Source organism: Moschus berezovskii, chromosome 8 (assembly GCF_049115385.1).
Source record: "Moschus berezovskii isolate FMDL1 chromosome 8, NW_MosBer_1.0, whole genome shotgun sequence".
In the NCBI taxonomy this organism is placed as follows: Eukaryota; Metazoa; Chordata; class Mammalia; order Artiodactyla; family Moschidae; genus Moschus; species Moschus berezovskii.
This window is the reverse complement of record NC_142467.1, coordinates 103,070,366-103,083,576: the sequence shown is the minus strand read 5'-3', so window position 1 is coordinate 103,083,576 and position 13,211 is coordinate 103,070,366. Positions and strand designations below refer to the sequence as shown.

The 13,211-nt window shown below is 42.9% G+C and overlaps 1 pseudogene; it reads left to right on the top strand.

Moving 5' to 3' along the window:
• Positions 1-349: 349 nt before the first annotated feature.
• LOC148777172 (olfactory receptor-like protein OLF4) lies at positions 350-11,721 on the top strand (annotated as a pseudogene).
• The last annotated feature ends 1,490 nt before the right edge of the window (positions 11,722-13,211 follow it).

Genomic DNA, 13,211 nt, shown 5'->3' with positions numbered 1-13,211 from the left:
TGCGTTCAGTGTCGACAGGCCCGGGGTGTGGCGCATGGGTGGGCCGGGTTCCCCGTCGGGAGGTCCGGGGGCTCCATCGGCCTGTGCCATGGGGGAACCGCTTTTCTCCCTACTTTGTCCACAGACCTCATCGCGGCCAGAATATCTCCCGCCAGGCACCTTTCCTCTGCGGACACTGTGCCGTCTCCTCAGGACCCACAGCAGCCACGCAACACAAACCAGGGCCCCCCAGGGCAACAGAGGGAGGCCTGGGACGCGGGTCAAGCTCTCAGAAGCCAGCAGCAGAGCGCCCCCTAGCTGCTCCAGGGTTAGCTGGCTGTGGACCCCGGGCGCAGGCAGTGGGCCCTCCATGGCAGGGAGAGCTCCCCGGCTCCTCCTTCGAGGGCCGGTGTCCTGTGGGCAACGACCAACCGCTCAGAACCTTGGGGAGTGTCCTGTCTCCAAGGGAAACAGGTGTGTGACGACCAGGGCTGGTCAGTGAGGTGGGGGAGGGGAGGCACACCAGGTTCAAGAGACAGTTCTCAGGAGAGGTTCTGAATTAGAAAGGGATCGCTCCTGTCCAGGCTGGGGAAGGTGGCGTGGGGGAAGGCAGTGTATCCCACACAGGCTCACAGCAAACCTTGGGTCAGGTACAGGCCCTGGGGAGGTGGCCAGAGGGCAGCCTTGGGGCAGAGCCACCTGCAAAGGACCCGTACAAGTGTGTTGGAGTGAGGATTGCACTGCAGGGTCCTGAAACCTGAGTCTGTGTTTGGCGTGGGGGTGTTCTCCGTTATTTCCATCGTCTGTTCAGTTAATGTCTCGGGGCTCCTCCAGTATCCCCAGGATTATCCTGGCTGTTGGATCCAGGGATGAAGTCACCCAGGTGCATTGTCCAGGGGACCAAGAGGTCCAACTCTAGGGAGCAGAAGATCAGGTAACAGGAACCAGGGGAGAATGGTCCCTTCTGCTCTGTAGACTCGTCCACCGGCTATCGGACGGGGTGACATGACAGGCTCCCGCCAGGACAGACACTGGTGCTGCTGTCTGAGGCAGGAGGAATCTGCCTGAAAGTCGGGGGTACAGTGTCCCAGGCAGGACACAGGAGTGGGAATGCCTGTGATCCGAAATTTAGTCGTGAAATAAAGTATATGAAGAGAGTGCTCAAAAGTATCCAGGCTAGGCTTCAACAGTATGTGAATCGAGAACTCCCATTGCTCAAACTGGACTTAGAAAAGGCAGAGAAAGCAGAGATCACATTGCCAACATCCACTGGATCATAGAAAAAGCAAGAGAGTTCCAGAAAAACATCTACTTTTGCTTCATTGACTACGCTAAAGCCTTTCACTGTTTGGATCACACCAAACTGTGGAAAATCTTAAGGAGATGGGAATACCAGACCACCTCGCTTCCTGCGAAACCTGTATGAAGGTCAGGAAGCAACAGTTAGAACCGGACATTGAACAATGGACCCTTTCAAAATCGGGAAAGTACTCAAGGGTGTACGCTGTCACCCTGCCCATCCAACACACATGCAGAGCACATCATGCGAAACGCCAAACTGGATAAAGCACAAGCTGGATTCAAGACTGGATTTGCTGGATTCAACAAACTCAGACATGCAGATGACACCACCCCCACGACAGACAAGTGAAGAGGAACTCTAGAGCCCCCCGATGAAGGCCAAAGAGGAGGGCAAAAAAGCCGAGCCCAAACTCAACATTCAGACAACCAAGACCATGGCATCTGGTCCCCTCAGTTCAGTTCAGTTCAGTCACTCAATTGTGTCTGACTCTTTGTGACCCCATAAACTGCAGCATGCGAGGCCTCCCTGTCCATCACCAACTCCCGGAGTCCACCCAAACACATGTCCATGGAGTCAGTGATGCCATCCAATCATCCCATCCTCTGTCGTCCCCCTCTCCTCCTACCCTCAATCTTTCCCAGCATCAGGATCTTTTCCAATGAGTCAGCTCTTTGCATCAGGTGGCCAAAGTATTGGAGCTTCAGCTTCAACATCAGTCCTTCCAATGAACACCCAGGACTGATCTCCGTTAGGATGGATTGGTTGGATCTCCTTGCAGTCCAAGGGATTCTCAAGAGTCTTCTCCAACACCACAGTTCAAAAGCATCAATTCTTCAGCGCTCAGCTTTCTTTATAGTCCAACTCTCACATCCATACATGATCACTGGAAAAACCATAGCCTTGACTAGATGAACCTTTGTTGACAAAGTGATGTCTCTGCTTTTTAATATGCTGTCTAGGTTGGTCATAACTTTCCTTCCAAGGAGCAAATGTCTTTCATTTTCATGGCTGCAATCACTATCTGCAGTGATCTTGGAGTCATGTATGGATGTAAGAGCTGGGCCTTAAAGAAGTCTGAGCACTGAAGAATTGATGCTTTTGAACTGTGGTATTAGAGAAAACTCTTGAGAATCCCTTGGACTGCAAGGAGATCCAACCAGTCCATCCTAAAAGAAATCAGTCCTGAATATTCACTGGAAGGACTGATGCTGAAGATGAAACTCCAATACTTTGACCAGCTGATGCAAAGAACTGACTCACTGGAAAAGACCCTGATGCTGGGAAAGATTGAAGGCCGGAGAAGGGGACAACAGAGGATGAGATATTTGGAAGGCATCACTGACTCGATGGACATGAGTCTGAGCAAGCTCCAGTAGATGGTGAAGGACCGGGATGCCTGGCACGCTGCAGTCCATGGAGTTGCAAAGAGTCAGACGCGACTGAAAACTGAGCAACAACAAAGGCACTCATGGTTACTTATATGCATATAACAAGAGAAATCTCAGACCACTGATTTCTCACTGGTGTGTATCATTCCTTTGTATATTAACACCTTAGCTGCACTTCCTGATATTCCAGAATTCAACAAACATTGTGTTTTGTAAGTTGTCACTGAATTTTATTCTTCTTGTCACTGTTACATTCTCTGACTCTATTTCCACAATTCTCACCGTTTTTGTTGTTTAGTTGTTAAGTTGTGTCTGACTCTTTCGTTACCCCGTGTACTGTTACCACATGGTGAAACCACCAGGCTCCTCTGCCCACGGAATTTTCCAGACAAGAATACTGGAGCAAATTACCATTTCCTACTCCAGGAGATCTTCCCAATTCAGTGATTGAACCCACATCTCTTATGTCTCCTGCAGAGGCAAGTGGGTTCTTTACCACTAGTGTCACCTGGCCACTGGCAAAAACAGTATCACATACAAATCTCCATATGGAGTTTCCAAAGTAATGCAAATTTGAATAAATCGTTGGGAATAATAAATATGTGAAATATGGGGAAAGGAATATTAAAATATAGTTCATATTACTTGCAAGATATTTTATTTTCATGCCGCACATCTATTCCTTGTGTTATGGAAGATCAATATTTATGTAAAGGGGGATTTACCTTGGAGTTCAAGTGTTGATGTCTTGTTTTATGTTAAATATAGGATTATATTCTTGTTTCTCATTGAAAACCTCCAGTTATGCCTACACATGAATTCTTCTATTGCTCTAAATGAAATATATCCCTCTATTCTAAATAGCCATAATATTTAAGGCACAATGAATGTTGACTGTGTGGATCACAATAAACTGTGGAAAATTCTGAAAGAGATGGGAATCCCAGACCACCTGACCTGCCTCTTGAGAAACCTGTATGCAGGTCAGGAAGCAACAGTCAGAACTGTACATGGAACAACAGACTGGTTCCAAATAGGAAAAGGAGTGTGTCAAGGCTGTATATTGTCACCTTGCTTATTTAACTTATATGCAGAGTACATCATGAGGAACGCTGGGCTGGAAGAAGCACAAGCTGGAATCAAGATTGCTGGGAGAAATATCAATAAGCTCAGATATGCAGATGCCACTACCCTTATGGCAGAAAGTGAAGAGGAACTCAAAAGCCTCTTGATGAAAGTGAAAGAGGAGAGTGAAAAGGTTGGCTTGAAGCTCAACATTCAGAAAACTAAGATCACGGCATCTGGTCCCATCACTTCATGGGAAATAGATGGGAAAACAGTGGAAACCGTGTCAGACTTTATTTTGGGGGGCTCCAAAATCACTGCAGATGCTGATTGCAGCCGTGAAATTAAAAGATGCTTACTCCTTGGAAGGAAAGTTATGATCAACCTTGATAATATATTAAATAGCAGAGACATTACTTTGCCAACCAAGGTCCGTCTAGTCAAGGCTATGGTTTTTCCTGTGGTCATGTACGGATGTGAGAGTTGGACTGTGAAGAAAGCTGATCGCCGAAGAATTGATGCTTTTGAACTGTGGTGTTGGAGAAGACTCTTGAGAGTCTCTTGTACTGCAAGGAGATCCAACCAGTCAATCCTAACGGAGATCAATCCTGGGTGTTTATTTGAAGGACTGATGCTAAAGCTGAAACTGCAATACTTTGGCCTCCTCATGCGACGATTGACTCATTGGAAAAGACTCTGATGCTGGGAAGGGTTGGGGGCGGGAAGAGAAGGGGACGACGGAGAATGAGATGGCTGGATGGCATCACCGACTCTGTGGATATGAGTTTGAGTGAACTCCGGGATTGGTGATGGACAGGGAGGCCTGGCGTGCTGTGATTCGTGGGGTCGCGGAGAGTCGGACACTACTGAGCAACTGAACTGAACTGAACTGAATGTTTATTATAAATATCATCTATTATGATCATAAATCTCATCATTCATTATGATCAAGGATGACTTACAAGAAAAGTTCACACAAGAGAAGTTCAATTCCTTTCTAATCTAGTGTTTCAGGATCACATATTTTTCTCCATAAATATTCATTTCCCTCCACACTTCCCTGGTTTCCTGGAAAGGAATCTCAGTGAAGTCAAATACACATTTCTGAAGTAAACTTGAATAACAGAATGGTATTAAAGTTGTGTCAATATCAAAGCAAATACTAAAAGTAAGAATCAAATGTTTGTAAATGCCTTCACTTCTACTCAGTTTGGTTCTTGTATTAGTAAGTGGTTGCTGTGTAAGAAGACATCCTGAAAGCAAATAGTTTGACATTATGTTTTACTAAAAGGTTATGGTAATGAATTGTTGAGATTTCTGCTGGGATTCTCATGTGTCTTTACTCATCTGTAAGTCAGCTGGGCAGGCTCCGTTGATCTTGGCTGTCTTTTCTAATATACTGGCAGCTCACCTAGCAGTCGGCTGATCTACCATGGCCTTGGCTGGGACAATCAAGCTCTGCTCCACGTGTCCTCTGGATGGCACACCTGGATTTATTTATATGTTTCAGAGGTGATTTTCCCAAAGAGATTAGCAGAAATGCATGAAGTCTACTTAAGCCACATCATCATTTTCTCTATATTCCATGAACAAAAGCAGAAAAGAAAAAAAAAAAAAAAAAGCATGAGTCCAGAGTGGATACAAAGGTGGAGAAATAAACTCCATGACCTGATGGAAGGTGTTTTATTATCACTTTGTAAAATATGGGGATGCAGATGAAGGTGGAGAATTGGAGTCATGTCCACAAATAGTCTAAGACAATAATACATTTCAAGTCAGCAAAGTTTTGTCTTTAGAGCTGAGGTGCCTCTCTTTGAGGTAGAATGTATCCGAGTCTGTTTTTTAAATCCATCCAGGCACTCTGTGACTTTTGATTGGTGTGTTGAATCTGTTTACATTTAAAGTGATTATTGACAGATAAAGACTTAGTCCTGCTATTTTCCTCTTTTGTATATGGTTACTCTATTTCTCCTTTGATTCTGAAATTTTCCTTATGTTTCTGTGCCATTTCAAGTTGGTGGATTTCCATGATGCACCTTTCAGTTTTCTTTTTCTTGATGTTTCATGTCTCTACTCTAGATTTATGGTTACCATGGGTTAGTCTAAAATGTCTCATAGATTAAATTTTCCCACTGATTGCATCTTATTTTCATTTGCACATATGGTTGCATACTTTCAACTTTCCCTTCTGTCTTTTAGTTACCTCAGCAATCCCTTTTTATGTTGATAGTTTGTTACCTAATCAAAGTAGCTATAATTATTGTTTCTGCTTTGTCACTCCTTTACACTTCATGCTATAAAAAATACTTAAACCTATTCTGATGCTGTGTTAGAATCTTCAAATTCCACCTATTTACCAACTTACTAAAAATGTTGTGTACTTTTGCCTTTGTTTCTGGTAGAAGAGTTTCTTTCAGCATCTATGTAAGGCATGCCTAGTGTTGATGAACTCCCTGAGCATTTGTTTGTCTAAAAGTCTTTATTTATCCTACATATCTGAATGGTAACTTTTCTGGGTAGAGTATTTTTAGGTGACAGTTTTTGTCTTTCAGTATTTTCAGAATGACATTCACTCCCTCCTGGTCTCATAAGCTTTCTACTGAGAAATGTGCTGGTAGGCTAATGAAGGTTTCATGTTGGCTACCTTTCTTTTTCCCTGTTTGCTTAGAAATTATTTTATGTTCCTGACTTCGACAATTTTAAAATATTGTGTCTTGGGGAAGATCTTTGTGCACTGAGGTAATTAGATGATGTTTAGCTTCATGGAAGTGTATATATCCTGTTTCTTCTCCAGGATTGGAGGGTGTCGATTATCATTTGCTTAAATAAACTTTTTGTTCCCTTTTCCCTGTCTTCTCCTTCTGAGATACCCATTACTCTTATGTTGACTGTCCAAAAAAGCATTCAGATAGATTTTGTTAGGATTCCTCATATTTTGAGTATCTCATTTCTCTCTCCTCTTCTACTTGTGTCATTTTTAGATTTCTGCCTTCAAGCTTGTGTATTCTCTCTTTATTTCCAATGATTTCGAGTGCCTTCTTCATCTGTTTGTATGTGTTTGTTGTTGTTGTTTTTTGATTAATTTTTCAGCTTTAGTCTTCCCTGGTTGCTTAGATAGTAAAGAATCTGCCAGCAATGAGGGAGACCTGGGTTCAATCTCTGGGTTGGGAAGAGTCCCTGAGAAGGGAATGGCTACCCACTCCAGTATTCTTACCTGGAGAACCCCATGCACAGAGGAGCCTGGTGGGCTACAGTCCACAGTGTCAAAGAGTCAGACATGACTGAGAGAGATTCATTATTCGGCTTTAGGATTTCTGTTTGGTTCCATTTTAAAGTTTTAACCTTTTTAGTAAAGCACGCCTTCTGTTCATTAATTTCACTCTTATGTTATTGAATTGACTTACAGAGTTGGCTCAGATAGTAAAGCGTCTGCTTACAATGCGGGAGACCTGGGTTCAATCCCTGGGTTGGGAAGATCTCCTGGAGAAGGAAATGGCAACCCACTTCAGTATTCTTGGCTGGAAAATCCCATGGACAGAGGAACCTGGTAGGCTATAGTCCATGGGGTCGCAAAGAGTTGGACACAACTGAGCAACTTCACTTTCACTTATGGCTCGTTAAGTTTCTTCATGGCAGATACTTTGAATTCAGTTGGTAAAGAATCTGCCTGCAATGGGGGAGACTTTGGTTTGATCCCTGAGTTGTGAAGATGCCCTTGAGGAGGGAATAGCAACACACTCCAGTATTCTTGACCAGAGAATCCCATGGACAGTGGAGCCTGGTGGGCTACAGTCCATGGCTTCACAAAGAGTCAGACATGACTGAGAAACTAACACCAGAATGCAATATCCCGTGCTTTGAAGTTTTGTTTCTGGGGAATTATTTTCTTTCTGTGGTAACGTTAGTGTACTTCTTTCTAGTGTGTGATGAGCTGTTCCTCTACTGGAACATTTGAAGTAGGGAACTTGTTGTTCAGTCCCTAAGGCATGTCCAGCTGTTTGCTACCCCATGAACTGCAGCATTCCAGGCTTCCCTGTCCTTAACTTTCTCCAAGAGTTTGCTCCAACTCATGTCTATGGAGTCGGTGATGCCATCCAATTATCTCATCTTCTCTCACCCCCTTCACCTCTTGCCCTCAATCTTTCCCAGCATCAGGGTTTTTCCCATGGAGTCAGGAAAGACTGACTTCACATCACATGGTAAAGTATTGGAGCTTCAGCTTTGGCACCAGTCCTTCCAATGAATATTCAGTACTGATTTCCTTTAGGATGGACTAGCTGGATCTCCTTGCAGTCCAAGGGACTCTCAAGAGTTTTCTCCAACACCACAGTTCAAAAGCATCAATTCTTTCATTCTCAGTCTTCTTTATTATGGTCCAACTCTCATATCTGTACATAACTACTGGAAAAACCATAACTTTGAGTATATGGACCTTTGTTGGCAAAGTGATGTCTCTTCTTTCTAATACACTGTATAGGTTTGTCATAGCTTTTCTTCAAGGAACAAGGGTCTTTTAATTTCATGGCTGCACTCAATATCCACAATGATTTTGGAGCCCAAGAAAATAAAATATGTCACTGTTTCTACTTTTCTCACATTTATTAGTCATGAAGTTGAGAGGGTAACAGGTAGGAAGGCTAGGTGCTCCCAAGTGGAGGAAATAAACTGCAAGTGGCAGACTTTTATTTTTTCCCTTCTCTATACAATGGCAAGCCACTCCAGTACTCTTGCCTAGAAAATCCCATGAATGGAGGAGCCTGGTAGGCTGCAGTCCATGGGGTCGCTAAGGTCGGACACGACTGAGCGACTTCACTTTCACTTTTCACTTTCACACATTGGAGAAGGAAATGGCAACCCACTCCAGTGTTCTTGCCTGGAGAATCCCAGGGACGGGGGAGCCTGGTGGGCTTCCGTCTATGGAGTCACACAGAGTCGGACACGACTGAAGTGACTTAGCAGCAGCAGCATACAAAATTAAAAGGATGTTTCTTTTAAATTCTGTGTTGTTATGATGACACCTGGTTCCCCCTAACTTAACTTTTCTCAAACCTTGAGCTAACCAATGCGTTTTTCTTATGGAAATATTTTTCTTAAGCTATGTTAATGAACTATGTATTTGCCTTGGAATCTGCCTTTCTTCTAAAAGGTTCAGCCTAAGACTCAAACCTTGAACAGAAAATGGCCCAAAAAATCAGTATGTCTTACTCATGGAAATGTTCTCTTAAGCTATGCTAATGAGACTATGTATTTGATTGGAAATCCGCCTTTCTTTAAGATTCATGTCAACTGTTTTATGGTGGGGATGACCTTGTGCCAATGTAATCTCAAAACGCGTGCTATAGGAGAGGGGCCTGGTGCAACTCTTTCAGTTTTGAGGTGATTCTTTATTTGATTAGCAACAGATATCTTGCTAACAGATATATAACTCCTTGCTAAAAAATAGCAAGAGGGGCCTCTTTCTGCCCCCTTCTGATATCTATGTCAGAGCTTCCTCTGTCTCTTTTATACTTTAATAAAACTTCATTGCACAAAAGCTTTGAGTGATCAAACCTCGTCTCTGGCCCCGACTCAAAATCCTCTCCTCTGGAGGTCACAGATCCCAGTGTAGCTCTCGGCTGGCAGCCAAACCTTTCAAAGTGATGGGACTGGATGCCATGATCTTAGTTTTTTGAATTTTGAGTTTTAAACCAGCTTTTTCACTCTCCTCTTTCATCCTAATCAAGAGGATTTTTAGTTCCTCTTCACTTTCTGCCATTAGAGTGGTATCATCTGCATATTTGAGGCTGTTGATATTTCTCCCTGCAATCTTGATTCCAGCTTGGGATTTATCCTGCCCAGAATTTCACGTAATGTACTCTGCATATAAATAAGCAGGGTGACAATATACAGCCTTAAAGTACTCCTGTCCCAATTTTGAACCAGTCAGTTGTTCCATATAATATTCTTACTGTTGCTTCTTGACCTGCAAACAGGTTTCTCAGGAGACAGATATGGTGGTCTGGTTTTCTCATCTCTGAGAATTTTCCAGTTTGTTGGGATCCACACAGTCAAAGGCTTTATCATAGTCAATGAAGCAGAAGAAGATATTTTTCTAGAATTCCTTTGCTCTTTCTATGATCCAGCGGTTGTTGGCAATTTGATCTCTGGTTCCTCTGCCTTTTCTAAATCCAGATTTTACCTTTCCCTGGTTCAGAATCAGTTAAAAATTTGAGGCTTTACTCTCATTGTCAAGTAGGTGATGGTATATAGCAGTTACAAATTTCTTCTGCCTGAACTGCCTCTGTTTATTGTTCTGCTCTTTCCACCTTCCATCGCCTCTGTCAGAGGTGTCATCCTGACACTTAGCTATTGCTTCTTGTGTCTCTGGGATTGTTGGTACATTGCTGCTGCCAGTGTGGCTGGCCTGTTGCCTGGTACTGTGGATGGGTAGATTTTCTGATGTACCTGGGAACTCCTGGGACACAGGCTATGATGCCATAAGGGTAGAGTGATGGTAGGTGGTGGGGCTGGGGTTATAAGTGTGCTACGGCATGTTCCTGGTGGCTCAGATGGTAAAGAATGCATCTGCAATGCAGGAGACCCAGGTTTGATCCCTAGGTATGGAAGATCCCCTGGAGAAGGAAATGGCTACCCACTCCAGTATTCTTGCCTGGAGAACTTCATGGAAAAGGGAGCCTGGTCACAAAAAGTCAAACAGACTGAAGCGAATTAGCATGCACACACGTGATATGTTCAGTGTGGTAAGATTCAACAACCTCAGTCACTGCAGGTGTGGAACTAGGAGGAAGAGTCATGGAACCCTAGGTGACTATGGGGACGGAATCCCATCCTCACAGCCACCTGTACTCATACCTAATTAGAGATGATGTAGGAGGTTCCCTACAGGGCATTAAATCCATGAACAAAATACTGACATTAACTTATTTATGGTAAAATATAAATGGTAGCATTTCAGCAATGCAGTAATGCCAATTTATGTGAAAATTAGTCATGTTATTTTCCCCTTTTATCATAGTCACCACCACCACATGGCACCAAGGAACCTAACAGCAATTTCTTAATTTCTTCTTATGGGATTTTCAGGGGAATCAGAACTGCAGACCCTCTTATTTATTATTTTTCTCTCCATGCACATGATCAGTGTGTTTGAAAACCTACTCACTATCATTGCTGCCCAGTCAGACTCCCACCTGCACACCCCCATGTACTTCTTCCTCTCCAACCTGTCCTTTGTAGACCTCTGCTTCACCTCCACCACCATCCCAAAGATGCTGTGGAGCATCCAGACACAGAACACAGTTACTGTCTATGAAGGCTGTAGCACCCACATTCATTTTTTCTTCCTTTTTGTTGGACTTGACATCTTGCTCCTAACAGTGATGGCCGATGACCGCTTCGTGGCCATCTGCCGCCCCCTGCTGTACACGGTCATCATGAGCCCCTGGCTCTGTGCACTGCTGGTGCTGGTGTCCTGGGTCATCAGGGTCCTGCATTCCTTGCTAGAAAGCTTAAGTTTGTTGAGACCGTCCTTCTGTACCTTCTTAGAAATCCCTCACTTTTTCTGTGAACTCAGTCAGATGATCCAACTTGCCAGTTCTGACACCTTTATCAATAACGTGGTGATGTACTCTGGAGCTCTGTTTCTGGCTGATGGTTCCTTCATGTGTATCCTTTACTGTTACTCTAAGGAAGTTTCCTTCATATATGGAATCTCATCAGCTCAGAGGAAGAATAAAGCATTTTTTACCTGTGCATCTCATCTCTCTTATTTTATTGTACAGGCTTAGGGTGTATCTTAGCTCTGCTGCTACCTGCAGCTCAAACTCAAGTTCAACAGCCTCAGTGATGTACACTGTGGTCACACTCACGCTGAACCTCTTCATCTACAGTCTGAGAAATAGAAACTTAAAGAGGGGTCTAAACATGTTCTTTGGAAATGTAAGTATAAAGGCTCCAGTTGTCCTAGGGCTTAAGAAGTACCTGTGATATCAGAACTCAAATTCTTAACCAAATGTTGACAATGTTTTGTCAGATTGTGAAGATAGAACATACTTCTTCTCTTTTTATTGGAATTTATATTTTTATTTTGACATCTTTATATAATTTAAATAACTCACTCAAGTTTTGTTATATCTATGAATGCCAAGTTTTTTGTTTGTTTGTTTTTGTTTCCTTTTAAATTTCCCTTTATTTGTTAATCACACAGTCGTGTCTGACGCTGAGGCTCCCTGGCCTGTAGCCTGCCTTGCTCCTCTTGCTGGGAGAACACTAGAGTCAGTTGCTATTTCCTTCTCCAGGGGATCTTCCCGATCCAGGGATCAAACCTGCATTGGCAGACAGATTCTTTACCACAGGGAAAGCCAACCTGAGGTCATATACTATAAGTTTTTCTGCCTTGTTATGCAATTATTATAAGGGGAATGCCCAAACATTCTGTTTCTTTACTTCTAAAGGTCATGCAGAAAAGCGATGCTATGAGAAAAAAAAAATGAAAATTGTAAAAATACTTGTATAGTTCAAAGAATACATTGAAGGGTAAGCGGTGTATGTGTGCATTATCTGTATATATTTTATTTTAAAAAGCACACTCACACACAAACATGTACATGCACACAGACCCATATATGTTCCCATTTATTATATTGAGAATAACCTTTGCAGAAAATGGAGAGTAATACATGAAAATAATGAATGTCTTTAATAATACGTAATTTAAGTAATGTAGAAATCTAGATAATAACATTTGAAATAGAATATGAGACCTTATCTTTGATATGAATTACTTTTCCTTTCTAAACCCCTCAAAATAAAGCTGCATTTACATTTATGTAACCAGTGTGTGCACACAGGCTCAGTCATGTCCTACTCTTTGTGACCCCAAGGACTGTAGCCTGCCAGGCTTCTCTGTCCATGGAATTCTCAAGGCAAGTGTACTGGAATTGGTTGCCATTTCCTCTTCTAGGGGATCTTTCCAACCCAGAGATTGAACCCGACTCTCCTGCACTGGCAAGTGGATTCTTTACTGCTGTGCTACCTGGGAAGTCCATCAATGAACCAGTAAGTAAGATAAATATTTCAAGTTGCTTCTAATTCTCTTCTTCAATGGGGTTGAAGTGGGGTTCCACTACAAAATACCTTTATCCAGGGGAAACTAAAGAACTGAATCGAGTTGTCTCTCAGTAACACATTACTACACTAATGGCTTTAAAAATTAAAGCTCTAGAGATCAGATGCTGATATTCCTTGCATTGGACTGAACAGAAGATATCTGGGAGAGCTGAGACCCATCTGGACACTCCAGGGAAGAAGGCATTACCTTCCTAGATCACTATCTAGGGGCACCTTCATGCCTTGTCTTGTGGTCCTTCCATTTTCAAAGCCAGCATCATAGCATCTTCAAATCTATCTCTGACACCAATTTTTCCTCTCTTTTCCAAATATAGAGAACCATTGCCATTACTCATACCAATGAGCAT